At 44.3% G+C, this 27786-nt stretch overlaps 1 long non-coding RNA gene across 3 annotated transcripts in view; it reads left to right on the plus strand.

Annotated features, from left to right (window-relative positions):
• Window positions 1-1195: 1195 nt before the first annotated feature.
• LOC138842939 (uncharacterized) overlaps window positions 1196-27786 on the plus strand; it is a 72805-nt gene continuing 46214 nt past the window's right edge. For 2 of the 3 annotated variants that reach the window (XR_011377932.1, XR_011377930.1), the window contains exons 1-2: window positions 1196-1319; window positions 2170-2481. This is a non-coding gene — a long non-coding RNA (uncharacterized lncRNA). Of the gene's footprint in view, window positions 1320-2169; window positions 2482-2608; window positions 2673-27786 lie in introns of those variants that run through there. The other variant, XR_011377931.1, reaches the window with a different exon arrangement.

Raw genomic sequence — 27786 nt, forward strand, 5'->3', positions numbered from 1 at the left:
GGAGGAAAGAGTGGAATCGAGGAAGTCGGCGATTCTTTTTTTTTTTTTCATTCTTCGTAGTAAATTGCTGCTAAACACTTTTGAATTTTAAATTGCTACCGAAAAGGTCCATAAACCGTTCTCATCCAATTTAGTCACTTTTATTACATTCCTCTTTGCCTCCCCCAATCACTGCGGCGGCTCCCAGTTTCAGCGTGGCCGCAATTCCGAAAAGACTGAAGGTAGAAAACTCTGGAACGGAGACTGGCGACTGGAGCAGGATCCAGGGGCTTTAAAATTTAACCTGAGTTCGATCGAATGCGTCTACCAAAGTAGATAACCCGGCGTCCGCCGTCCACTTAACTCCTACCAGGGCTTCCAATGCCTTTCTTTTGTTTTTTACGTGAGTTCCGATCAAATTTTTATGTAGACTGAGTTTTGCAGAAGCTCCTTTGTAAGCCGTTACAGAAAGGTTGTGGGCATTTGATTTCCTTTGAGTCCAACTGTTCTTAAATATTTCTGAGGTTTGCTCTCAAAAGCAAAGTTTTTTTTTTAAATTCATATCTCAATGAGGTGATTTCTAACGAAGACAAGTTAACAAATAAATAAGTCCATTGGCTGAGTTGGAGTCCGGGCTGTGAACGGCCTCCAAGCCTGAGCCCCGAGGAGAAAGAGCCCCTGGCGCGAACCTGATTCCTGCTGTGTGTGTGTTTCTTATATTTGCAATTACGTGGGTGACCGTGTGAATTTCCTTGGACAATAGTTGACCCCCAGGGACCGGCTTTTCCCGCCAATCCGCAGCAGCGGGGAGAGGGTGCGCTGGCCCCGGCACGGCTGAGACAGAGGTGAGCGGCGGGACGCAGACCAACTCCACAACGTGCGAGTTCTCAGGCTCGAGAAAGGACAAGGCATTTTACCCTCCAGATTCCCAATCAGTTTTGAACATTGCTTAAAACAAAGGTGGGGGCAGGGAAGTCATTGTTTGCTCTTTTGCAGGGTCACAAGTTGTTTTCTGGTTTTTTAGACTGGTCTTGTTTCTCTTGTCAGTTAACAGAGAAATAAAACAAAACTGACCCGTGGAGTTTATTCAGACAGAATGCCAGGTTGCCTGACTGTTCCAGTTTGCAGTTTTCCCAACGCATCGCCTTTGGCCTTGGGGACAACACCCCCGGGGCCCCGGGGAGCGGCACATTTTCAAAGCCACCCCCCAGGGACCTGAGGCCCGGCGCTCTGAGCTTCCTCTGAGCGCCCCAGCTGGTCCGGGAAGGCCGGAGGGATTAGGGGGGCGCAGAGGAAGAAGTGCACCCCAAGAGCTGGCGATGGTCCCCACAGTGCTTCAGGTAGACGGTCATGCTCTTAGAAGTTTTCTTCGTGTTTCCTTTCCTTTCTTTTTTTCCATTTCTTTCCCTAACGCCTCTCTCTTTTTGGTGGATTTGCTAATCTGGAACGAAATTGTTTCTCTCGGGACTGTTGAGACCCAAGGAGTAGCCCCTCCGGAGCGATCCTGCCTCCGCGAGCGGCCCTCCTCACCCTCGGAGGGGGGCGGGGTGCCTCCCGGGCGAGGCCTGTCCCCAGGGCTGATTTATTTGGGCCGCGCGCGCCACCCCGCTCTTGGCGACTCGAATCCAGCCCGAACCCAGCCGCCAATAGGGCAGGGGGCGGGTGCCTGGCAGCCAAACTGGAAGGGTGTTTGGGAGCCCAGTTGTGCGCCGCTTCTGGACGAGCCGCGAGGCCCCGACGAGGACCCGCGTCTTCCGAGGATCCGCCTTTACGCCCGCAAACTTAAGCTCATCCTCTTATCATTTCACCAAGCTCCTGGGTGCTCCAGCGACGTTTCAGGAAGAAAAAGAATACATACGATTTCTGACTTTAAAGCATAGGTTTTAACTTGAGAGGGTTTTTTGTTGTTGTTGTTTTTAACCAGATTTATGGGGCCTTCTCGCTTGTACCATATTTCTTCCCGTCCCGGGGACGCTTTGGCCAAAGGACACTGGGTCACCTCGGCGTCCTCCACGCCCGCCAGCGCCCGGGCCCACTAGCCGGGTCGGGGCGGCGGGTTCTCCGATTCAACTCGGTGGCTGTCACTCCGACGCAGGCCATCGCCCAGGGCGCTGACAGTTGTTGGAGGGAAGGGGGGGCGTTGTCGTTGTTTTGTTTTTTAATTCTCGAAAATCCCAAAATACTCCTTAGAAATGTCAGGTGGTGACGGCGGAAACGCGGGACGTGCGCAGCCTAGAGGTCGCCCCAACCGCGTGCCCCGGCTCCCCGCCCCCTGCCCGCCGCTGGTCCCCGGACTCAGGAAGGCGCAGCGCCCACGCCGGACCCTGGCCGGCCGCGATCGCGGCCCCGCGGCCCCGCATCCCCGCGCCGACCCCGCGCGCCGCCGGCGGCCGCCAGCGCGGCGCGGAGGTGGGCTCGCGGCGGCGGCGCGCGAAAGGTCACCGCGGTGGCATTCCTCTCCGCGCGCTGTTTACGTGACTTAATGTACTTCATCCGCTGCGGGTAAGTTAGGGCCGCGATAAGGGGGCGGCCGGAGGAGGGTCGCTGTAAAAGCCCCACGCTGGGCGCCTTCCAGCCCTCCCCTCATCCATTAACCTTTTTACTTTCTTCTTCCCTCTCTCTTTTAAAGCTTGTTATCTAGGCCACCCAATGACCGACGAAAGATTTTCCCTCCCTGCTTCTCCCAAGGCCGCTTTAAACCAAATAAATTTAGCTATTAAGGGCCAAGATGTCTGACAAAAGATCGAAAGGTGTCTTTCCGTGATCGCTTAAAGAAGCGAAGGGGAAGCTTGTGGCTCTCGGATCCCGATAAGACATTCCACACCGGCGCCGGCCTCCCTCCCCGAGGCCTGCTTGCGTCCCGACACGCTGAGAACCCCACTTGGTGGCCCCGATCTCGGATGGCCGCCAAGTGGGGAGTGCCAAGCCCCGGGGTCCCGGGAGCCGGGGACTTCAGGCCGGAGCTGGACTCCCCAAACAGCCCCCCTGCACTAGGCAGAAAAACTAAACCGAACTCAGTGGGACCCAAATTACCTCCCATTTGGATTATTTTCTGATACTGAGTAATACTACAAAGCCAAACCACTCCTAACCTCGTGCCCCGCTCCCCGCGGTTTGCCGAGCTAGGGGCAGTGTTACTCCCCATCTCTGGTCGTCCGAAGCAGACCTTTTGAACCCCAGTCAAAACGTGGTGGGTGGAAGGAACCCGGTGTCGGGATCATACAGGCTAATGGGGAGGGTGTGGACCCGCAGAATAACAGTGTCCAGGTTGGAGGCAGCAGTCCAGATACTCAGCCATCCTCAGGTTGAGTTTGGTTATGAAGTGTGGTATTTACTATTAGTACTATTAATTACTACGGGCTTCACTACATAAAGCCTCGGCTGCCAGCTGGGCTGAGGCCCTGACCCTGGAGTAATCCCTTCCCTCTCACCAAAGATGAAGCAAAAAATAATCCAGTTTCCTGATCCAGGACTGAGAAGTGGGCTTGGGGAGTCAGATGCCATGTTTTCCGTTTCCTGCACAGAGCTGCTGCTTCTCCCCTTAAAGAGATGGAACATCCTCCATACTCCAGGCCCACTTAAGCCTTTTCTACCACTTTGAAATACGGCAGGATAAGAAACTGGGGGTAACAGTTGAGAGCACTCTTAGCTTCGCTGCTGTGGGGCTTCTGCCCACATCTTCTGCCTTTCCCATCTGTTCTTCTCTGGCAACATCAGAGACAGGACTCTGAATCCCAAAAGGCAATCCAGTATCTTCAGCGTCTGTCTGTCCTCTCATGCTGGGCCCCAGAAGTTAAAAATGTCTTTCTTCTCACTTCTCCCTCCAAATAAGGTGAAGTCCCAAATCATTCACCTTATCTAATCCTAACCTTTTACCCAGCCTCTGGAGGTGAGAGAAATCAGAGCATCAGAGGGAAAGGGACCATTTATGCTCTCAATAAGGTGAGAGAGATGCAGAAATTTCCATCCCACTAGACAGGCAAAACCTGGGCTTTCTCTGGGCTTTGCAGGTATCACTAAGTGTTTAGGCAATGCCCATTCCAGGGTCAGGGTGCAGATGCCACCGCCCCAGAGCTGTCTCAGCTCAGAGACCTTTGTGACTGGTTTCCTAGTGGGGCAGGGGGCATTGGGGAAGCAGAAAAAAATGAGATGATAGGCTTTAGCTGTTTGCTAAGTGACTAATGTCCTCCTTGAATCAATTAAAGAAAAAAAGTGCCCAAGAAATTAAAAAAAAAAAAACTTACTGCGTTTGCCACCCAGAAATATGACCTCTCCAGCTGTGTTGCAAATATGCAGGGAATTAAGACCAAAAGGCTGTCTACTTACATGCAGTCCTCCAGTTTCCTGCACTTGCGCGACAGTACTGAGTATGCACTGCACAAAGAAGAACTAGAAGAGGTAGCTACTAGTTTTGAAGTGTTTACAGTCTGAAAGGTTTGCAGTTCTGTAGAGCCGGTTAGGCAAAGCACCACAGACAACTTTCAAGATGGAGGGAGATGTCTGAGTCTTTTTTCTTTCTCTAGAAAAGTACCCATGCTCGGATTTTCCTCTAGGCTTCACAATGAGCTTATTAAAACGGGAGGGTGGTGTTCTAGCTCAAACACTAGGGAATTCCTAGGAGCCCAGACTCTGGGCCAGCCTTCCTGGGTTTGAATCATGACCCCTCCCCTTCCTAGCTGAGTGACCAAGACAAATTGCCTAACCTCTCTGCTTCAGTTTCCTCGTCTTTAAAATGGGGTTGATAAAAGTACCTCCCTTACAGGATCATTGAGAGGATTAAAAGATGTCTTATGTATCAAGGGCTAAGAGTAACCAGCATACGGTAAGCACTGTGTAAGCATGACCTGTTTTTACCAATATCTATATTGTAATAGACTTACACCTACTACATCAGATTTCAATTTTTTGGGAGACCCACCTATCCCCCAGAGTTAAATTAACTCCCAGGAAAGAACTTCTTTGAGCACTCATTCAACTTTGAGACCTGCCATTCACCAGAGGTCTTGGGCTTTTTCTATGTACCAGCAGTGAGGACTTTATTTATCGCATTATGGTAGGAAAGGGTGATGGGGTAGACAATCGTAGATCTACTTTTGTTGGTTCCTTTGAAGAGGAAAAATTCCTTGTTCCCTTTGCAAATGCCAGCAGCAGACTACAGGACAAAGATAACAATCTTAAGGTTTGTCCTCTGCTCTGAGAAAAGAACTCCAGTCCTCAGAAGCACCCCCCTCCCTGGAAGCTTCTTTCTGGCAGGAGATAGGAGTGAATGAACAGATGGGGCCATGAAGGCGGGCAACCTTGAGGACTGGCGTTAGATATAAGGGAGAAAAAAGAATTAACTAAATTGACCTGGTCATCTCACTACTCTCATGCTTTTTGCCTTTCAATTTGGCATTGCTGTTTATGCAGGAGACTTATTCTACATTAATCACATTTTGTTAAGGAACTTAAAAATAAATAAATAAAGATCTGTGAGAAGCTAGGGGACCCAATATTGATAGAAGAAAATCTAGACCATTCCAGACTTTTTCCAATTGATTTTCTTTCTTTCTTTCTTTTTCTTATAGCATCCCATCTTCTAAAACAAGATCTAAACTGCAATAACGAAAACTTAAAAAGAATCCATGGGACATAACAAAGAATACTGTTCTCTAGATAAAATGATGGGGAAAGAGCTTTGTTTTTCAGGAGGCAAAGTCTGGAGGGATCATAAAAGTCTCCCACACTGTGCAGGTTTCCAGCCACGTTTGTGCCCAGAGCCTGTTTTTCTCTTTCTCTGACAGTCGTGATCTTCTCTCTATTTGATTTACTGAGTGCTGTCATTTCTCTGCTCTTTACTTTCACAATCACACATTCAAACCTGATAAAGTTCAAGACCCTGAATACTTGCAGCTTTCCCAGATTTACAGTCCTGTTGCCCCCCACCCCAGCCAGTGGTCCCCCGGCTGATTGAATCCTCATGGACAAAAGCCATGGGGGATCAGCAAAAAGCCAGCAGGTCCACGAGGGCTGGATCTCCAGAGAACGATATCCCCCATGTCAACTCTGTTAGTCAAAACGAACCTTGGTAGCTTCCTCCCCCTAAAAAGAGATGTCAACATTCTCTCATTTTAGTTCCAACTTCCAGTTTGTAACCTGCCTGTGGGCAGGGACAGGCACGGTAACTTGCAAATTTTACAGTTGGTGAGAATTGGATGTAAAATCCTGGTCAGCTGACATGACTTTCCTGGATCTACTAAACAGCCTTGTGATCGAGGGCAAGCCACGTAACCTCTCAGTGCCTCAGTTGCTCCATCCATAAAATGGTAGAAATATTACTTTCTATAAACATTAATCACAAACCAATGACTTGAGTCCTCCTCTCTGTGTGTAGCTCTGTCAGGGCCCCAGTAAGACCACGAACACCTGTCTGATCTGGTTGTTTGGATTCTCCCAGGTTAAATACAAACCTAGAAGTTAATCTAAGTACTGTACCAATGGGCTAAACAAAAGGAATGATTTATCTCCAAAGACTGATCAGTTAAATTAGGCTCAAGTTTTCAAACCGCTGAAATGTCTTATGATGGAAGATGCTATCTAAATAATCTATTCTTTGCCTATAAATATGTCATAAGTCAACTAAATCACAGAACAGTGACAAAAAGCCATCAGTGACCATGAATATCCTTATTTCCAGTATGGTGACTATATGGGGAATTCATATTTATGACATAAGTAATTATTTTACATGATTTAATATTTTCATTTATGTTGAACTATCAGAATTTTCTGAGTAAGGTAAGCAGAGATTTAAGTAGGTTTTTTTTTTAAATCACTGTTCCAAATCCATGAATTAAAAAGATGTGATTTCCCCCTCCCCTTTTTTTTTCATATTCTAGAAAGCTAAACTGTCATAATATCTAAGAGGAAAATTGTATTCACCTGTTAGGAAAGAAGGTGAATTATTGCCTACCTTCTTCAGAAGGAATATTTTTAACTTAACCAATCAGGAAACACCGATTGGAGTATATTACGATGTTGCTTTTTCTCCTGACCATAACAATGTTTACTTCTACAGAGGTGAATAAAAATAGAAACTTGACTTAGTGGATATCAAATAACTTTTTCTGGCTCCTCCTGAGCTAGGTGACTACTCTGTTTATAATCCCACGAATTAAAGACATGCAATTATCCAACAAAAACAGTGGGAATATTACACCATTTTTTAAAAGACTGACTACCACATAGCCGGTGCCCAGCCAGCTCTAGCCAAAAACCACAGTATGGACCCATAAATAAAGCTGTCAGCCTTTACATTTCAAAAGCACCTTTCTGTAGAGAGCTCGGCTTGTGGTGAATAGAAAAGGGCCTACCCAGTGGTTGAGCTGGTGGGCCGGCAGCAGAATCCGTCCACACCTCAGCACTGTGGCTAGATTAAGCTCTTGCATGGAGGTTGAGAGCTGGGGGTCTGGGTTCGAATCCCAGCTCTGCAGCTCACTCTCTATGTCCTTATGCAAGCTATTTAATCCCTCTACTTGTCATTTTCGTCATCTGTAAAAAAAAAAGGGGTGGTAAGAACAGTAGCCTCCTCAAAGAGTTTTTATGAAGTCTCAATGAGTTAATATTTATCAAATGCTTAGAAGAGTGTCTGGCTCAACATGAAGACTATTTGAACCATTTGATAAACAAGGAAAAACACAAACTTCTATTTCAGGCTGCCTTCCTAGAGGAAGAGAGATGAGGGGGGAAGGGAGGACGCCCCAAGTCCTCAAAAAAGTTAGGTAGGAAGGCAAAGGCATAAAGAAAAGATATGAGAAGAAGCCTTTTAGAATGTCAGATATTTCCTACTGGGGATTATTTAAGGTCATAAACTCACCCTTTCTGTGTATAAAACCTTCCAACGTGCTGTCTTTACAATGACAAATGTGCCAATACCTTGATCAGTGAATGGAGTCATAAGGTCTTGCCCAGCATATCGTGTTTATATCAGAGGCAAAAGTGAAGGTTGCAGAGGCAATAAAACTCTCAGGGTGCAAATATTTTAACACCTCACACATGTAAAGATTCTTCTTTCTGGCACATGGGTAAATTTTCTCACTTGAAGAAGCCCCGCGTGATGGCTAGAACTTGGCGCTGGGGTTGCAGCACCAATTCTGTCCTCGTGAGCTCCCCAAGTGTCCACAGTCACAACTGGTATGACTCTAATGGCCATGAGATCCATCCTAAAACCAACGAAGGCTAACACGTGTTTCTCCACCACACAATGGCCCTCTTCTTTCTTCACTCACCCCACCACGTTCTCACGATTATGGCTGCCTTCCTGATGCTCAGGCAGCACTGTGGTCACTGGGACATGAGGTGGGTCATAGGTGGGTCATCTTTACTGCGTCCCTGTGCTCCCCTGGTCTTCAACACCTGGGGGCTCGGATCACGTCTTGCTCATCTTTGTATCCTCATGGACACACGCAGTGTCTGGCCAGACTCTTGAGTGTGATCATTTCGAAAGTTTTAAGATACCACGCTCCAAGCCCAAACATGAGTTCCAACATTATTAGTATCAGACTTTTCTACACTAGAGATAATTATCTCTTTATTTGAAGTTTTAAAATTCACTCTTTTCTCCTACATCCTCCCAAATAGAATTCTCAGCCAGAAGGTTTGAACGTCGACTTTTGGCGGGATTCTATATTGAATAGTGTTGATTATCAAATGATATCTTTATAAGCCACTTTCTGATCCAATAATCCTAATACAAACGAAACCTGACTGTAGCCTGTAGAAATTCGCTAATCCCAAGTACTGTATAGTTAGTTGGTCCTTAAAGGAGCTATTGCAAGGCTATTATTGCAGCAGACGTGTTCCTTTACTTCCCAGACTCTGTCTCAGTTTTTATGGACTTTATATTTCACTACGTTCTACTACTTCCGACTTCAAAATACTTTCCACATTTTTCTCTCTTAATTCAGCCACTTGAGAACATTATATTTTCTGTGTTCAGAATTCTATATTGGCCAATAATTTATTAAGCTAATTAGAAAGCGCACTTTAAAAGAAGAATCAGGGCTTCCCTGGTAGCACAGTGGTTGAGAGTCCACCTGCCGATGCAGGGGACACGGGTTCGTGCCCCGGTCCGGGAACATCACACATGCCGCGGAGCGGCTGGGCCCGTGAGCCATGGCCACTGAGCCTGTGCGTCCGGAGCCTGTGCTCCGCAACGGGAGAGGCCACAACAGTGAGAGGCCCGCGTACCGCAAAAAAAAAAAAAAAAAAGAAGAATCAATGGCAAACAGTCAACAGCATCGCCAGCACCATGAACGTGAAGCGGAGGTGCAAATTCCGTTTTGAGTCCCGGCCACATACTCCTCTTTTGTTTCCATCATTCTAACATTAAGGAACAGATGTCAGTCCTGAGAGCAACTGCCTTTTGCCAGTAGGTATAACAAAGGAACAGATTTATAACTGGCACCTACCAAAAATACAATAGGATAAGGTCACACCAAAAAAAGTTAAACAGCACAAGAGAAACAAGGTCCCTTCTGAAGGATTCATTTGAATACAATGTCAAGTTCCTGTCACTTACATTTTCCACTGTGTGGTCAGGGCAGTGCAGATAGCTTTTCAGCTGTGGGGACTTGCCTGATGTGAGAGCGGGTGCCCTATCTGGAGAAAACCAGCCATCAACTGCACCACGGTCCTCCCTCCCTGGAAGCACCCAAATACATGGCAAACAGGGCAAGACATGCTAAGGACATGCAGTTCAAACATTCTCACACAACACCACAAAATACAGAGCACCTTACAAGAATACCGTCGATGAAGTTCCTGCCCTACAGAATCCTTTTTTAAAGAATTGTCACCATAAGATATCCTACCTAATTAGAAGCCCCCCAGTGAGATTCATAGCACAGTCCCGGACCCACATCAGATCAACTCTACTTCTTCTGTAACCATCAAGAGCAAACATCAGTATCATATTTTCTCATATTTCCTTCATCTCTCGCACTGATGCAGGGACTGTAGGCTGGCCGTGATGAAGAGGCCAGAAAAGAATTGTCTCTCTCTTCCTCCCTCCATGTACCAAACCAGGGGTTCACTGAATCTGTATTAGTTCTGGACATAAACCTAAGGAACTCATTCAAGAAAAGCAGCATCCAAACAGCTACTCTTTTGCCTACGGAGCAACTGCCAGGCACACACAGGGGTCCTGTGGAGACTTCTTTGTAGGTGACCAAACAATGAGCAACAACAGGGCAGAGAATGGGGATTGATGTGGAGGGAAGAGCTGTTCCAGTCCACACCCTCTGAACCTCAAGAAGGAAAATGAGATCTATTAAATCGAGATAGATAGGGAAAGCCCAAGGCAAAGCTACGAAATACGTCAGATTGTCTTTCAAAGGTCTCTTGTTCCCCTACCCAGTGCTGTGTCGCCAACAGGGACAGTCATCAGTTACCTCACATTCAATCCTTCCATTCTTCCCTTTCCCAACAGCCCGCCCCAAACAGGTAGACACCAGGCTGATCTAAGTAAGGCTACTGGGATAACCAGGCCATCAGAGGTGATACACTCTTGTTTCAGCGGAGACTTTGTATAGTATGGTTTCTAAAAGGTGTGACTGGTGGAATTTCAGACTCCTTGGCAGTCTCGTGGGAGAGATTTGGGGGGACGAGTCTCTTGGTAACCTTTAATTCAGGTAGGCCGTCTCTTGCCACCCCTATATGCAAAGTAAGTTTTATCCAATCACGATTCCAAGCATGGATCCTTTCACTTCAAGGCACTCTCTCTGCTTACTTGACCAATTGTTTTTCAATCTATAACTTAAGTGTTGAGCCCAAAGCATTACGAACCGTTGCATTTTTGTGTTGAAACCATCTAAAGATGACAGATATCTCTGCTCTTAGAAAAAGTCCCTGCTTTGACTAACCCATGGGTAGAGAAGGAGAAAATTACTATTTGCTTTTGCTTAGAAATACGAACCTGTTTGGATCTCTCAAGTTTCCATAAATCTGACAGCTCAAAAAATGAGTTTACTGTAGGAAATAAGGTTTATAAGTATTCAGAGGCAAGATATGAGCTCTGTGCTAGAATTTCAAAACTGGTTAAAATAATGACGGCAAATCCTCAACTGCTGTGAAAACAAACAAGATACAGCTTGCTGAACGGCAAATGAACAATTGGCAGATGTCATATTATTCAAGAATGCTGCCCTGTTACAAGAAGTCACTTTTTTTTTAAAAAAAAATAAATTTATTTATTTATTTTTGGCTGTATTGGGTCTTCGTTTCTGTGCGAGGGCTTTCTCTAGTTGTGGCAAGCAGGGGCCACTCTTCATCGCGGTGCGCGGGCCTCTCACTGTCGCGGCCTCTCTTGTTGCGGAGCACAGGCTCCAGACGCGCAGACTCAGTCGTTGTGGCTCATGGGCCCAGTTGCTCCACGACATGTGGGATCTTCCCAGACCAGGGCTCGAACCCGTATCCCCTGCATTGGCAGGCAGATTCTCAACCAATCCGCCACCAGGGAAGCCCAAAAGCTCACTTTTACTTACTTTCTCACCCTTGTGAGAAACCTGAGACCCAGATGATTCCCAAAAGTTCATTTGTAAGTTGCTTCCAAGAAGTTGGAGCAGATTTTCTTATAGAAATAATGTGATAAATGATGGTTAGAGCTCAAAATACCACCCCTCCCTTCATCATTATACAGTATTGTAGACATGAGCATTGTTTTCTAGTATTGTTCACTGCAAGTATATACCATTTAATCTACATTCCTGGTTAATATGAGCAATTGGCTGCCATTCATAACATGTCAGAAGGAAGACACAGCCCCTAGAGATGGACCATATGATGCCTAGATACGAGACACCCCCAACCCTCTGTAAAGGTCCCAAGACGCAGAAACTCTCCTCTAACTGGATTGAGCAGTGAGAACGGTCATGTGCTGATGTAACTGAAGTTCAGAGTCAGTTTAATCCAGGAGCTCCTGCCCCATTTCTCTGCCCCTCCCCCTGTATATGTCTCTCCCATTTGTTGACTTTATCTTGAGGTCACTTCTCTCAGGCGGCAAAAGGACTTCTTCTGGCATCCAGCAGAAGAGGAAGAAAGCCCTGGTCACAGGATTCTAAGCAGGAGTCCTGAAATTCACTTTGATTGGACCCTGTAAGTCATATGCAACCCTGAACCACTGACCTTAGCTGGGGAATGGAATGGGCTGATTGGGTTAAGACGATCAAGAGTTAAGGTTGAGATCATCTCCCCTCAAAGTACACGGGTGATGATGTAAACGAAAATGAAAACGTGCGCCCACTGAGCTGGAGGAAGGGGAGAAATGGATAGATAACCAACAATAGCCACTAAACCATCTTTCCCTGTTGACCCCAGCCCCTGCCACTGAAGGAACGTGTTATATGGCATGGTGGAGCTAAGGAAGCTAGGTTAGCAGGGGCAGGCACACAAGTGTGGGGATCAGAGGAAGGAAATGGACACGTTCTGCTCTGTTCACTCCATCCTAGAGTACCCTCTACCCCCAACCTCCAGGAGCCCCATAGAACCCCACTCTGTCTCAGATCCCTGCTACTAGACCTTCACCCCACCTTATAACTTTAGGACCTACCACCACCACGAAAAAAGAAAATATCAGTAGAAAAATATATCTTTTCCTGCATCATTTAAAAGTGGCTACATGTCTTCCATCTTCCTCTTCATTCCACTTCCTTGTCAAAGGGAAACTCAAGGGCCCTAGGAATTCGACTCATGCTTTCTCCCCTGACAAAGTGGCTCTGGTACCCGCTGACTTCCCAGCATACTTTGAGACGAAACTGTGGTGGCTTTGAATCTACTCTTTAATCGTCTGTCTGTAGTCAATCACTCACTAAACACTGCAAGTTCAACCATGAGGCTGTCTAAAGAAATGTACAAAGAAAGTGGGATTAATACTGCTTTCCCAACTACCTCATATTAATAAAACTACATATATCCAGCTTTTGGCAGGGTACCCTCTTTTTGACTAACAGTGGGCACAGTGTTCATCCCTGAGCCATGAAGCTATAAAATATAATAAACAGGCTTGTGATTAGAAAATAGGCTGGAATTAAATTCCCGACAATCAATGAAAACACAGAAGTAAAATAAAGAAAGGGTCAATTACTCAGGCTTCTCAGCAAAATTGCCCCACATAAAGATTGATTTCAATCTCACTCCCACTGTACTCCAAAAATCCCGCTTTCTAAAATGGTGGTTTCCCACTGCAGGACTGGCTCAGAGCCCAGGCCTGTATCTCTAGAGCTTTCCCCAGAGCTCCAAGTAATGCGGCCTTTGCTTGAATGGAAGTGGAAGGCTGGAAATAAATTGTCCCATGAAGTGTTAAGTGGAAAAGAGTTAAGCTATTGTATTGCGATAATAATAATTTAGCTGTTTGTAATGGCTCACGGTCATTTGAAATGCTGACTTAATAAAGAGACGGGCACGTGCTATATTTAGAAACTGACCATACCTGCCGTAGGTCCTGAGCAAAGCTGACACCTGCTCTGCAGTCTCAGAGGCGGAATATGCAGTCGCAGAAAAAGACAAGCACAAGAATGGAATTTTCTTTCTGATAATGGCACATAACTTTTGAAAGATTTGGCTTTTATTATATATCATCTTTGAAAATGAGGGTTTTGTTTCCGAATGAAACAAATATATTCCTCAGAGTAAAAGTAAATTTATTTTTAAGTATTCTCTCTTTTTGACTGATTCCTCTCCCAAATAGTTTCACCTTTTCACTAGCATGATTTTATCCTCTGTAAAGAGAAAATCACTTTTAATTTGGGGTCATGAATACAAGGACAACAATCAGTATAACAATATTGGTTGTTTTGTGTTATTATCGCTCAATTTGGGGTGTCATTGCCCCTTCGCTTTATTGCACAAGCTTTTTTTAAAAGGGCGAACTCTCTCTCCTCCATTTGGGTCGCGGTTTCCAGGAATGTTTTCCAAATTATCCACTCCCCTGTGATTTACCCTTCTCAGGGGCCCAGAGTTAAGTCTGGAGGAAAAGGTTAGTTCACTCTCATCACACTGGAGGCTGTTTAAATGGAAAGGAGTTTCGAAACCCTCATTTCTCAACTGTCAGCATTTAAAATATACGGGGCAGTCGCAAATGGACTTAAATGGACATAATCTTTTGGAAAGTAACATGATAATCAGCTTTAATAGCCAGAGAGTTTATTGTGCAACATTGCAACACTCCTGCCAATGGTGGCAAACTGTAAAGAATTTATATGACCCACAACAAGGAAGTGGTTAAACATGGCACATCCACACAATGGACCATTCTATTGCCATTAAAAACATGTTTTTGAAGAATATTTAGTAAATGGGAAAATGTTCATCTTTATGGCCTAGTCATCTCTGCGGCTAGTGAGATAGGGAAGCCTTTATGTTCTCTTTCGTGCGTGCGTGAGTTTCTCTATTTTACATGTATCTATAATGAGCATGCCTTGTTTTTGAAATAAGAAAAAAAATTCCAGGAATTCAGGAAGGCTGAGGCTGGGCCCTCATCCTGGGTGTGAAGTCTGGCTGTCACTGGGTCAGTGGATCAGGGAGCAATATTTATCCAGCGCCTACTTTGTACCAGGCACAGGGATGAATACTGGGGATACAAAAATGACAAAAATGAAATTAAACGATGCCAATCAGACGGAGTAGCTGGGCTGAGGCACTCGGAGTTCACGAGTCTTGATTATGTGAACAAATGCAGATGCTTGGTGTCCCCTTGGTCAACTCTAATTACTGGTACCCTAAGGATAAGAAGCTGGTGTAACAACAGCTGTCTTAGTAACTTTTTAAAATGCAAGATACCAGGACTTCCCTGGCAGTCCAGTGGTTAAGACTCCAAGATCTCGCTGTAGGGGCTTCCCTGGTGGCACAGTGGTTGAGAGTCCGCCTGCCAATGAAGGGGACACGGGTTCGTACCCCGGTCCGGGAGGATCCCACATGCCGCGGAGCGGCTGGGCCCGTGAACCATGGCCGCTGAGCCTGCGCGTCCGGAGCCTGTGCTCTGCAACGGGAGAGGCCACAACAGTGAGAGGCCCGCATACTGCAAAAAAAAAAAAAAAAAAAAAAAAGATAAGAAAACAAGGTAACATAGGAAGTGAATATTTTTTAAAAAATCAGCTCATCTCCTACCTCCTTTATAATGAATGGGACTGTGCAATAAGAGTTGCCTTTCATATTAATGTAAGATATTGTCTAATTTTTTTTCCAGCCAAATTTTATTCGCTTTTTATTTATAGTAACTTGACTAATCCTGCACATCTAAGGAGTGGCCTAAAATGTGTATTTGATTCTAAAGAATACTTTTCCTACATCTTTGTGTTTGGATTCTTTGAAGAGTGGGAATCCTGCTACATATAGAAATGTTTAGTTAACTAGAACCTCTTAACCATTCTGGATAAACGGAAGATTTTGTATTGAGAATTTCAGGTCATCATGAAGAATTCAGCTTGAGATAAAAATAATTTTTGTAATTTATGTCTGCAAGAAGCTTCTGTTTAAATAACTATTGTTGCTTGCAAATAATAGGTTGGATTACAATGGGTGAAAATTTACATAATAATTAGCCAAAAGAATGATAGTCTCATTGATAATAATTTTGTTCAAAAGCAATATCTTTTCTTGAAGACATATCACGTTATCAAATACAAATAGAAGTAATGTAATTTTTAGACAGTCCCAGAGAGGAACTAAAAAACTCCAGGCACTGTGGCTATGTGATCTGGGGTGGAGTATCAACACTCTTAGGTTTCATTTTTCTCATCTGTAGAGTAGAAGTGGCAATGGCTACTTTCTTATTACTTTACAGCGATTATTTAAGGATAAACCATGTAGTAAAAAGTGCCTGTGATTCCTTCGCAGAATGATCTATAATTAGCTGAAACTCAGAAAATCAGGAGTGAGTGCAGATACATGAAGATGCCCCATCATCTCCAAGCCTTTGTCTGGGTACCTCCACCTTTGGCACTCCCCAGGTGTTTGGGTAAGAGGAACAACAAAATAAGCAGTAGGTAAATATTCTCTTTTTTTTGCTTGAACAAAAGTATAATCTAAGGCTGTATAGGTAAATATATATATATATATATATATATATATAAAGCCTGCCCAAGGTAAATCACAGCTAATATTCATAGAAAGAATAATGAAAGTAGAAAATCACCATCTGGAAAACACCACAATAATAGGTTCAGGGATGAATCATCACTGAAAGCTAAAATTAGTTAGTGAAAGTATGATAAGAAACAAGATTTTTACATAGTCTCAAAGTAGATCCCTATAATATTTACTAAGGAAAAAACAGTAACTTTATGGTGGAAAAACCTGACAAAGACCACCTTAACTAGGTAATTAAAGTTATCCTTTCTTGTAATGAGGCAGATCTACATCACGTGCCTCCCGACATAGCTGCTCTGAAAAGGACCCAACATCGCTCTGGTGGTACACAAAGATTCATGAGGAAATACAAGACGACTCAAATTGCGGGTCATTCTATTAAATAGTTGACCAGTACTTTTCAAAAGTGTCAAAGTTGTGAACAACAAAGAAGGATTGAGAACATGTTCTGGAGTAAAGGAGATTTAGGAGATGCAGACAGCTACTGCAACCTGTGATCCCTCATTGGATCTGAGACCAGAAACAAATGGTGAAAGTTGAATCAGGTCTGTAGATTTGATAAGAGTCATGCATCAGGGCTTCCCTGGTGGCGCAGCGGTTGAGAGTCCGCCTGCCGATGCAGGGGACACGGGTTCGTGCCCCGGTCCGGGAAGACCCCACATGCCGCGGAGCGGCTGGGCCCGTGAGCCATGGCTGCTGAGCCTGCGCGTCCAGAGCCTGTGCTCCGCAACGGGAGAGGCCACAACGGTGAGAGGCCCGCGTACCACAAAAAAAAAAAAAAAAAAAAGTGTGATGCATCAAAGATAATTTTCCAATTTTGATCATTGTATTATGTAAAATGTTAACTTTGGGGGAATCTGGATGAAAGGGATACAGGAATTCATTGTTCTAATTTGGTGTTTCTTTCTTTTCTTTCTTCTTTTTTTTTTTTTGGTACATCTGGAAAAAAATGTCAAAGATAGGCAACTAGATAGAAATTTCTTAAAATTGTTTTTATGAGAGTGATACTCAGAGGAAATAAACAGAAATATGACTTGATGGGGACTTTCCTGATGGTCCAGGGGTTAAGACTCCGGGCTTCCATTGCAGGAGGCACAGGTTCCATCCTTGGTCAGGAAACTAAGATCCCGCATGCCATGTTGTGTGGCCAAAAAAAAGAAAAAAGAAAGACGACTTGATATACCATGTCAGGGTGTCTCAAAAGGCCCCTCTTAAGAATTATAGAGGGAGAAAATAATTTGAGAAGTCGTTTTCTTTTTCCCTTTGCCAAATATAGAATCATAGAATCTCAGTACTGGAAGGAACCTTAGGGAGAATATTGATAAGGAAGAAACTAGCCACAACCTTAACATCCAACAATAGGGGAATCATTTATTATGCTTCACACACTCCATGGACTTCTGCAGCCATTAAAAGTTATCCTTATGAGAAATCATGTAGCAAAATGGGAACATGTTTGAACTAAAATTTTATTCCTTTAAAAATCAGGATGCAGAGCTTCCCTGGTGGCGCAGTGGTTGAGAGTCCGCCTGCCAATGCAGGGGACGTGGGTTCGTGCCCCGGTCCGGGAAGATCCCACATGCCGCGGAGCGGCTGGGCCCGTGGGCCATGGACGCTGGGCCTGCGCGTCCGGAGCCTGTGCTCCGCGACGGGAGAGGCCACAGCGGTGAGAGGCCCGCGTACCGCAAAAAAAAAAAAAAATCAGGATGCAAATTATATGCACACTTTCTAAATCCAATACCTGAAGCATACATACATGAAGAAAGGCAAAGGAAATACGTGGTGAATTGTGTTAAGATGGTGGGATTGTGGGGAGAATTTTTTCTTTTCCTATTTTCCAAATTTCCATTTGATATTTTAAACATCAAATGTTTTTAAAAAGAAAAATCAGGGACTTCCCTGGTGGTGCAGTGGTTAAGAATCTGCCTGCCAACTCAGGGGACACGGGTTCGAACCCTGGTCCGGGAAGATCCCACATGCTGCAGAGCAACTAAGCCCGCAAGCCACAACTACTGAGCCCGGATGCCTAGAGCCTGTGCTCCGCAACAAGAGAAGCCACCGCGGTGAGAAACCCGCGCACCACAACAAAGAGTAGCCCCCTCTTGCAGCAACCAGAGAAAGCTCGCATGCAGCAACAAAGACCCAATGCAGCCAAAAATAAATAAGTAAAATAAATTTATTTCAAAAAGAAGAAATAATGAAAGTTCTCCTAACTTTTAGCCAAAATTTAACCTCCTCTATGATAAATTCTAAATCTTCTTTCACACGACTGCCTTGCCTACACCCACTCAGCCATAGATACTGGGGACTTTCACACACATGCCAACCTGACCCAGACACTGGGCCATTCCAATGCGGGCAACCAGACTTCTTAAGCTCTTACTGCCCTGGATTTGATGCCAGATCTTGTATGTTTAGGAGATGAGTCCCGGAAAAGCCCGTGAGTGCAGCTTTAACATCGCTGAGTTTGCCCCAATTCACTAGGCTTTATCTTGGTTCCCCTTTGTCACTTTCATTCCCCTGTGGGGTTGAAGTTTCACTCGCAGGCTTGGCTGTTACTCTGACATCCTGCCTGGTCCTTGCCAGTGCCCCTCCTCCTCTGGGAGCTGAGCTCTAGTCCCGTGTATTGGTTTGCTAACGCCACTGTCATAAAGCACCACAGGCTGAGTGGCTTAAACAACAGAAATACAGCTCTGGAGGCCGGAGGTCCAAGATCAAGGTGTCGGCAGCGTTGGTTCCTCCTGAGGGCCGCGATGGAGAGCTCTGGTCCAGGCCTCTCTCCCTGGCACCAAATCTCCACCTTTTCTTTTTGTCCTTCACATTGTCTTCCCTCTATATGTTTCTCTGTGTCCAAATTTCCCTCTTCTTAAAAAGATACTAGTCTTTGGATTAGGGTGAGCCCTAATCCAATATGCCCTCATTTGAACTTGATTACGTCTGCAAAGACCTTATTTCCAAATAAGGTCACATCCTGAGGTTCACTGAGGGTTGGACTTTTTTTTTAACACATTCTTTTTTTTTAATTATTTTATTTTATTTATTTTTGGCTGTGTTGGGTCTTAGTTGCTTTGTGTGGGCTTCCTCTAGTTGCAGTGAGTGGGGGCTACTCTTCGTTGTGGTGTGTGGGCTTCCCATTGTGGTGGCTTCTCTTGTTGCGGAGCACGCGCTCTAGGCACGTGAGCTTCAGTAGTTGTGGCTCTTGGGCTCTAGAGCACAGGCTCAGTAGCTGTGGCACACGGGCTTAGTTGCTCCGCGGCATGTGGGATCTTCCCGGACCAGGGCTCGAACCCGTGAACCCTGCATTGGCAGGCGGATTCTTAACCACTGCGCCCCCAGGGAAGCCCCGCGTTGGACTTCTACATAAGAACTTGAGGTAGGGTGGGGAAGAGGACACAGTTCAACCCATAACATCCCCAGGCACTGAGGAACTATGGCTCTAAATGAGATTAGACCACCTGAGAGCATCAACATGCCTCTGGCCTGGCACTTTCTAGATACTCTCTGATAGCGATTTTTTTTTTTTTTTTTGGCTGCAAGGCTGGTGGGATCTTAGTTTCCCAACCAGGGACCAAACCCACACCTTTGGCAGTGAAAGCTGTCCTAACCACTGGACCACCAGGGAATTCACCACTGATAATGAAATTTTTATCAGACCCCTTTTTAACAGACTCATGATCCTTGGCTACAAGGGGTTATTAACCTGGCTAGCGGGTTTTCCCCATGGGTGAGCTACAAGTGTATCTGTGAAACTATGTAACCCAGATTGGGACTTGAACCCACAGTCTTTTAATTGAGATCACACACCTGGTCCCAGGACTTAAGGAAGCTCAGGTTCTTAATGAAGCTCAGGTTTGTTTTTTGTTTTTTTTTTTTGCGGTACGCGGGCCTTTCACTGTTGTGGCCTCTCCCGTTGCGGAGCACAGGCTCCGGACGCGCAGGCTCAGCGGCCATGGCTCACAGGCCCAGCCGCTCCGCGACATGTGGGATTTTCCCGGACCGGGGCACGAACCTGTGTCCCCTGCATCGGCAGGCAGACTCTCAACCACCGCGCCACCAGGGAAGCCCCAAACCACCCACTTTTTGACCTTTCTGGTCAGCCTTGGAACTGTCATGGCGCCTGTGGGTGTGTCATTTAGCTGATGTGTTACAATGAGCAACAGTGAGGCTCGAGGTCTGCCATCTTGGACTTATTTGGTTCTAATCAGTTTATGTCATGTCCTCGGGCTATGTCACTGTTTTAAAGGTTGTGTTCTGCCCCTTTCCCTCCTGTTTCATCTGCCCATTGTAAAGAATCTGTTTGTCTTGTCACATGAATTTTAACATTATATTTGTCAATTAAAAAAAAGGAAGTACTGTTTGATTTTCTATAGTCTCAGTTGTTGAGACTTTTTTTTTTTTTTTTTTTTTTTTGCGGTACGCGGGCCTCTCACCGCTGTGGCCTCTCCCGTTGCGGAGCACAGGCTCTGGACGCGCAGGCCCAGCTGCTCCGCGGCAGGTGGGACCCCCCACCCCGGACCAGGGCACGAACCCGCGTCCCCTGCACCAGCAGGCGGACTCTCAACCACTGCGCCACCAGGGAAGCCCCGAGACTTTTAAATCTTTAAAATTTTTAAAAATTTTAAATCTTTATAAAAATATTTAATTTTTAGGGGCAGCTTCCCTGGTGGCATAGTGGTTAAGAATCCACCTGCCAATGCAGGGGACACAGGTTTGAGCCCTGATCTGGGAAGATCCCACATGACATGGAGCAACTAAGCCTGTGCACCACAACTATTGATTCTGCGCTCTAGAGCCCGCGTGCGTGCCACAACTACTGAGCCCGTGAGCCACAACTACTGAGCCTGCACTCTAGGGCCCACGAGCCACAACTACTGAAGCCTGCACACCTAGAGCCCGTGCTCCACAAGAGAAGCTACTGCAATGAGAGGCCCGCTCTCCGCAACCAGAGAAAGCCCACCCACAGCAACAAAGACCCAACGCAGCCATAAATAAATTAATTAATAAATAAACAAGCAAATAAATAAATAAAAGAAATCAGGGTCAGATTTTCCATTAAAATTTTTGAAAGAATTTTATCTGAATGTTTTATACAAATTTGCTATTTAATATTTTCCCTATTACCTTCTGGCCAAATGGTGTGTAGTAGTTGCTTTAATGCTCTGATCCTCTCCTGCTAAATATTCATCTTTATGCTCTTCCACTTAGTTCCTCTACAAGACACACCAATCTCCTTCCCCACCTCATAAATATGCTTCTTTTTTTTTTTTTTTTTTTTTTTTTTTTTGCGGTACGTGGACCTCTCACTGTTGTGGCCTCTCCCGTTGTGGAGCACAGGCTCTGGACGCGCAGGCCCAGCGGCCATGGCTCACGGGCCTAGCCGCTCCGCGGCATGTGGGATCTTCCCAGACCGGGGCACGAACCTGTGTCCCCTGCATCGGCAGGCAGACTCTCAACCACTGCGCCACCAGGGAAGCCCTAAATATGCTTCTTTTGAATGGGCAGAGATTTGATTTCATCACTGTATGTCAGTCTTTGTTTTTTTTGAAAACAGTAAGTTTCTTTATTTTATCAAAATTAGATCATGTTATGTACATCTATTTGTAACTTACTTTGTTTATTTAATATGTTTTCATGTTCTATGTAGATATACAAGGAGTTGTCTCATTTTTTTAATTAATCTTTTTTTAAAGTTATTTTTTATGTAAGTATAGTTGATTTACAATGTGTTCATTTCTGCTGTACAGCAAAGTATGTATGTCAGTCTTGAGTCTACAAAGTTCCAATGAGATCACCTTGTTTACCCCTGGTGTTACAATCTCAAGTTTACTTTGCTTGTTACCTATGCCCTGTGTGTTTATACATAGACATCTAAGGCCCTAAGTATTGTTTCTGGCCTCCTTCCCAATTGGTTTCTCATGTGAACCACCAGGCACCTCCCTGCTCCCTTATTCTTTCTGTATTATGCCTCTTACTCTTTAGAGTAACTGGATTCACAGGCTTACCTGGGTGTTTTCCTCCCTTCCCTTACTTATCCTCTTTTCAAGCTCCATGGATAAATGATTATTTATCCAGTAAACTCCTGGTTTAATTATTATTTCCCAATTTTTTGAGATGTCCTCTCTCCCAAATCAAAAGTGCATCATTTTCATAACATAACTGCCCAGAAATAAGATCCATAAATCCAAATACAATAAAACGAAACCATCTTCATGGCCTGCCACCCAAGTCTCAGACCTTCAAACTTACAAACATCACTCGTAAGATACAAGATAAATAACCAGTTGGGCTCCCAAGTCCTAACTTTTATAGTCTCTTAAAAATGCTTCCTTTCTTTGCTGACAAAGTCATTCATTCCCACAGGAAGCAGAGTGATCATTTTTCAAAGTCCTAGGTATAACCTTCAAGCAACCAATCTCTTCCACTCACTTCAGCCAATTCATTATCCTGCTCATTCTTCCTCATAAAGGCTTCTTGGACCTGTCACATTTCTATCTCTACTGTATTGTCCCGTTGGAAACATTGCACTGGTCTCCTTTACAGTCTAGTGTCCACTCTGCTATCAGAGTTAATGCCTGACGCCTCTCAAAAATTGTCAGTAGCTCACATTACTACTACACAGTGAAATTCATCATCTTTGACAATATGGACCCAGCCCTCTTTTCTGGCCTCATCCTCCATTTTGTGCCAATAATCTTGTGCAAAGTGAGCAATTTGCAATTCCCTGAATGTATCATGTGCTTCCATGCTTTGGGGCCTTTTCCCATCCACTAGTTACCTATGATTCCATCTTTCAAAACTCATTCAGGGAACCTTCTCTGATTCTCCTCCTTCCCCACACCCTGCCAAAGTTAATCTCTTCTTCCTCTAGTTCCTCTTTTAGCTCCGCCACTGTATGTCTGTTGTCTGGCAGACAAGGATTACATCATAATCTTTTCTCCATCTTCCCCATACTTGACCCGGAGCCTGGCACATAACAATTGCTTGAATCGTTAAATTTCTCAGAATTTGTGAGCTAGTTGACTTTACTTTGGTTGCTTGAAATTAGCCATAGTGGAAGTATTTACACCATGGAAAACCCTGTGGTAGGACAACACTACAATAGGAATTTTTTTTTTTTTTTTGGAGGGAGTTGCTTCTTTAACATTTACCAGCACACCACTGATTATACAGGTAATACAAGTAAGTTTTGATTGAGTGCAATCAAAATCAATGATCCCCTGTAGCATCTCCCATACTTAATCCTAGTATCCTCCTCAGAACTAAACAGTTTGGTGTATATCTTCCAGAGCCTTTTTCACATGTTTTATATATTGTAGCACTTGCTGCATTTAAGTCTGCTGGCGCATCGCCACTCAGCCGTGAAGCTTTCTCAGACTTCCCCTGCCGTCGCTGTTGTGACTTTCCTCTCATCTCCTTCCGCACCCACTACATCTTTTCTAACTTCTGTGTGCCTTGTGGTAGCAAGATTTTAAGTTGTTTGGAGAAAGGTATCATTAAAGACCTGTATTTTCCACTGAACGGCCAACCCTCATTAAAATGAGTAAGTTCTAGGGATCTAATGTAGAGCCCGGGGACTATAGTTAACAATACTGTATTGTATACTTGAAAGTTGCTAAGAGAGCAGATCTTAAGTGTTCTCGCCACATAAAAATGCAGTTATATGAGATGATGCTGTTAACTAACCTTATTGCAGTAATTATTTCACAATACATATGTGTATCAAATCATCACGTTGAACACCTTAAACTTATACACTGCTATATGTCAAATTAATCTCAATAAAGCTGGAAAAAATTAAAATAGAATAGAATAAAAAGAACAGACCCTCCAGAATGTCAGTGGTTTAATTCTTCGATCCAAAACTTGCTAGGAATCATCCAGTGCTGTCTGAAGATAACATTAGATATGAAAGTATGCTAACAATAGGCACTTTGGGGTTTTTTCCTTCATTTTTTTATATAAAGGACAACTTCCTTTTTCTGCACTGCAGTGCCTCAGTTAGGGAATAAAAGACAAGGGATAGTGCTGTGTTTTCATCAGTTAGCATGTCTTTAGTTAGGTAAGCTTTCCATCTCTTCCTCTGTCACCCTGCCAGCCTGGAGCTGCGCAGTATAAGAAGGAACCTCCTGCTCTCAGCAGAGATTCTCATGCTAAGTAGCCTTTCCCTGTGGATGTGGAGCTGCCATCTGCCTAGTAAATCTACTCTGCTGTGCCCAGCAAAACACTGTGATACAGCTTGAGGGCCAAAGTGGGACCCCCCCGACTTGGGTTGCACACCCAAATTTCAGATACAGAGAAGAGGTCGTATCCAATAAGTCCAGTGCCACTGAATTTCTTTATAACCCCAGAAGCAGAAAGAGTAAGGTTTCTTCCAGCAACCTCTGCCCCACTCTCTGCGACAGTACAATATAAAATTTAGATATCCGAGGAAAGGTGATAGAGGTCACAAATTTTCGTCCTTATGCGTTGTTTTCTTATGCGTTTCTCAAGTGTTAAATGAAAACGTTAAAGCAAATGGGGATACGCATGGGAGGACTTAGTCCCCTTGATTCCAATATGAGAAAAGCAGTTAAATCTTCCCTAGAGATGAGAAATCACAGCTATGACTACCCTGTACCATCAATCATGTAAGAGTCATTTGGAAAAACTAGGAGATGCTGTTCTCCTTTGAAGGAGAAATGAGTCCTGCATCCTTTTAAAAGTCTTCTTACATTTCAAGTATCAACCTTCACTTCTATTCAAATAAGTTAGGAGGGTTCATTCCCTTGCATTCAAAACTTAGTTGTGACAACTTAGGGTAATTATACTACAAGGCTCACTTCTGATGGATTCCAGGAAATGGCAAGCAAGTTGTTTCTAGAGGACGGGGCCCCAAGATCTCACTATGGCCAGGGGCCCCCGACCTTGTGCGTTACCAACACCAGGGCTGACTCATCAGCAGAGCAGGCCCAAGAAACTTCAGGCATGATTCCTGGCAGACCCCAGCCCTGGGAACCATTTTCTTTTTCTTTCCCCAAAAAAGTAGAGGCAACCTCTTTACTAATTTCAGAAAGCATTTTGGGCTTAAAACTTTGAGAGTGGTCAGCTTCAGTATCTTCCAGAGCTGGCTCTGCTCTGTGGATGGATCTCACACTGATGCCTGGGCTTTTCTCTCTGCTCAGAATCACTTACTCCATCACTGAGATGCAGTTCTCCAAATCTTCCAGGCCTTGTCAAATTCCCATGACTTCAGCCGTGCTGCTCTCTTTACCTGAAATATACTTCCCTGGAGCACCACCGTGATCAGGCCATATTATAGTGTTTTTGTCTTATGTTCTACCTTGTCCCATACACCACGAGCAGCTTGAGCTGAAGCAACAGAACTCATTCATATTTGTTTACACAAAGGCTACCAGAGTGCCCAGCATACAGTGGAGGCTCAATAAATGCCAACAGAACAAATCAGTGAAGGATATCATGATGTCCCTTGTACTGGTCTTTCAACTTTTATATAGGCTTGACATTTTTCAAGAAAAAAAGGTTGAGGAAAAAAGATGAATTCAAAGGAGTGAGGGTGGGGGTCACTAAATTTCTGAGTCACGGTGCCTAGGACATTAAGTTTGATAAATTTAGTTCTTCCTAAAGAGCAGCAGTCCTTCCAGGATCTAAAAGCCTCTGAAACGTTCAAAGGTGGTTCTGTCTGGTGTGAGTGTGCATTGGAGTGGGCGGGAGAGGGATGGGCAGCAGCCACTGGGCAGGGGCATGATTATGGAGTAAAATATCCCAGCTTCCATCAGGGGAGGGGCCCCTCCCCAGTCTGGGGTCTGTCCAAGGAAGGCTTGAATAAGGACATTGTAAATGGAGCAAAAATCTGAGATGCAGGACTCCAACCACTCCATCCCAAGGACCAACCTCTCTATACGCTGCCACAGGTACAGCAAGAGCCGCCCCTGGGAAGTGGCCAACTCGCCTAGGTCCACAGGTCTCCACCTCAGGGATCACCTTCTCAGGTTCAGAGTCCTCAGCTACCAGGCTGTGCCTACTAATGTTAGTAAGTCAAGGTCACCTACAGCCTTAATCTGGCCATTCCACTACCACAACCCTGATTCTCCACTTCAGAGACTGGGAGCACTTGTATTGTTTATCTCTTGAGAAATTAAGAATTCACAGTATCAAAAAAAAAAAAAAGAATTCACAGTATATCTTTGCTCACATCTTAGAAATTTTCAGCCCCAAACTCAATCTCCTCTTCTCTTTTACTTAATGTCAAATGGTGACATTGTCCTGGTGACCTGGCCTTCACAACATCCCTGAGCCCTTCCGAATATAGCTCCCTCTTCTAATAGTGAGCTCTCTGGTCGATGTCGGTAGTAGCCACAGAAGAACACTTGAGAAATCAAAACACTTTCCCTGAGAACTCTTTCCTAGTGAAATGATTAGCTATCATCTATTGAGCTCTAATAGCCTCACATCTGCTAAGCACTAATAATAATAGTATTAGATATGTATCGAGCACTTACTATGTGCCAAGGACCAGTTAGTGCTACCTTAATTTTCTCATTGAATTCTAACATAGATCCTTTCTGGTGAGTGTTATTTCTATCCTACACATAAGAAAACTGAGACATAAGGAAGTCAGTAAGTCGTAGAACCAGAATTTGAAGCTGGTCATTATTTCCAAAATCTGTGCCCTTCATGCATTATGCTAAAGTGTCTTTTCCTAAGTAACTTATTTTGAAGTGGAATGAGTAACTTTAGTTCTAAAAGTGTTGAGAGAATTCCCTGGCAGTACAGTGGTTAGGACTCGGCGCTTTCTCACTTTCACTGCTGTCACCCAGGTTCAATCCTTGGTCGGCGGGAAACTAAGATCCCACATGCCACACAGCACAGCCAAAACACAAAACAAGCAAACAAACAAAAACAGTTTTCCTCTAAGGCTCTGGGCATAAGAATGTCTGAGGGGATGTCAATAATGACTTTAGAATTAACATACAGAAACAATAAAATACTTTGGAATAAATTTAACTAAGGAGGTGAAAGACCTCTAAAAACTACAAGAAATTGATGAAAGAAATCAAAGACAAATAAATGAAAAGTTATCCCCTGTTCATGAACTGGAAGAATTAATATGGTTAAAATGTCAATACTACCAAAAGCCCTTTACAGATTCAATGCAATATCTATTAATATTCCAAAGGCATTTTTTACAGGGGTAGAAAAAACACTCCTAAACTTTCTATGGAACCATGAAAGACTCTGAATAGCCAAAGAAATCTTGATAAAGAAGAGCATAGCAGGAAACACCATATCTCCTGATTTCAAGCTATACTATAAAGGTATAATCATCAAAACAGTATGGTACTCACATAAAACAAAGACAAATGGAACAGAATCATGAGCCCAGAAACAAACCCAAGCATACACAGTCAACTAATATTTGACAAGGGAGTCAAGAATACTCAATGGAGAGAAGACAGTTTTTTTCAATAAATTGTGCTGAGATAAGTGAATATTCACAGGTAAAAAAATAAAACTGAACCCATATCTTACACCACTCACAAAAATTAACTCAAAATAGGTTAAAGACTTAGGTGTTAGACTTCAAATCATGTAATTCCTAGAAGAAAACATAGGAATAAAGCTCCTTGACATGGGTGTTGGCAATCATTTTTTGATATGACACCTAAAGCACAATCAACAAAATAA

The sequence above is a fragment of the Globicephala melas genome, chromosome 13 (genome assembly GCF_963455315.2).
Source record: "Globicephala melas chromosome 13, mGloMel1.2, whole genome shotgun sequence".
NCBI lineage: Eukaryota > Metazoa > Chordata > Mammalia > Artiodactyla > Delphinidae > Globicephala > Globicephala melas.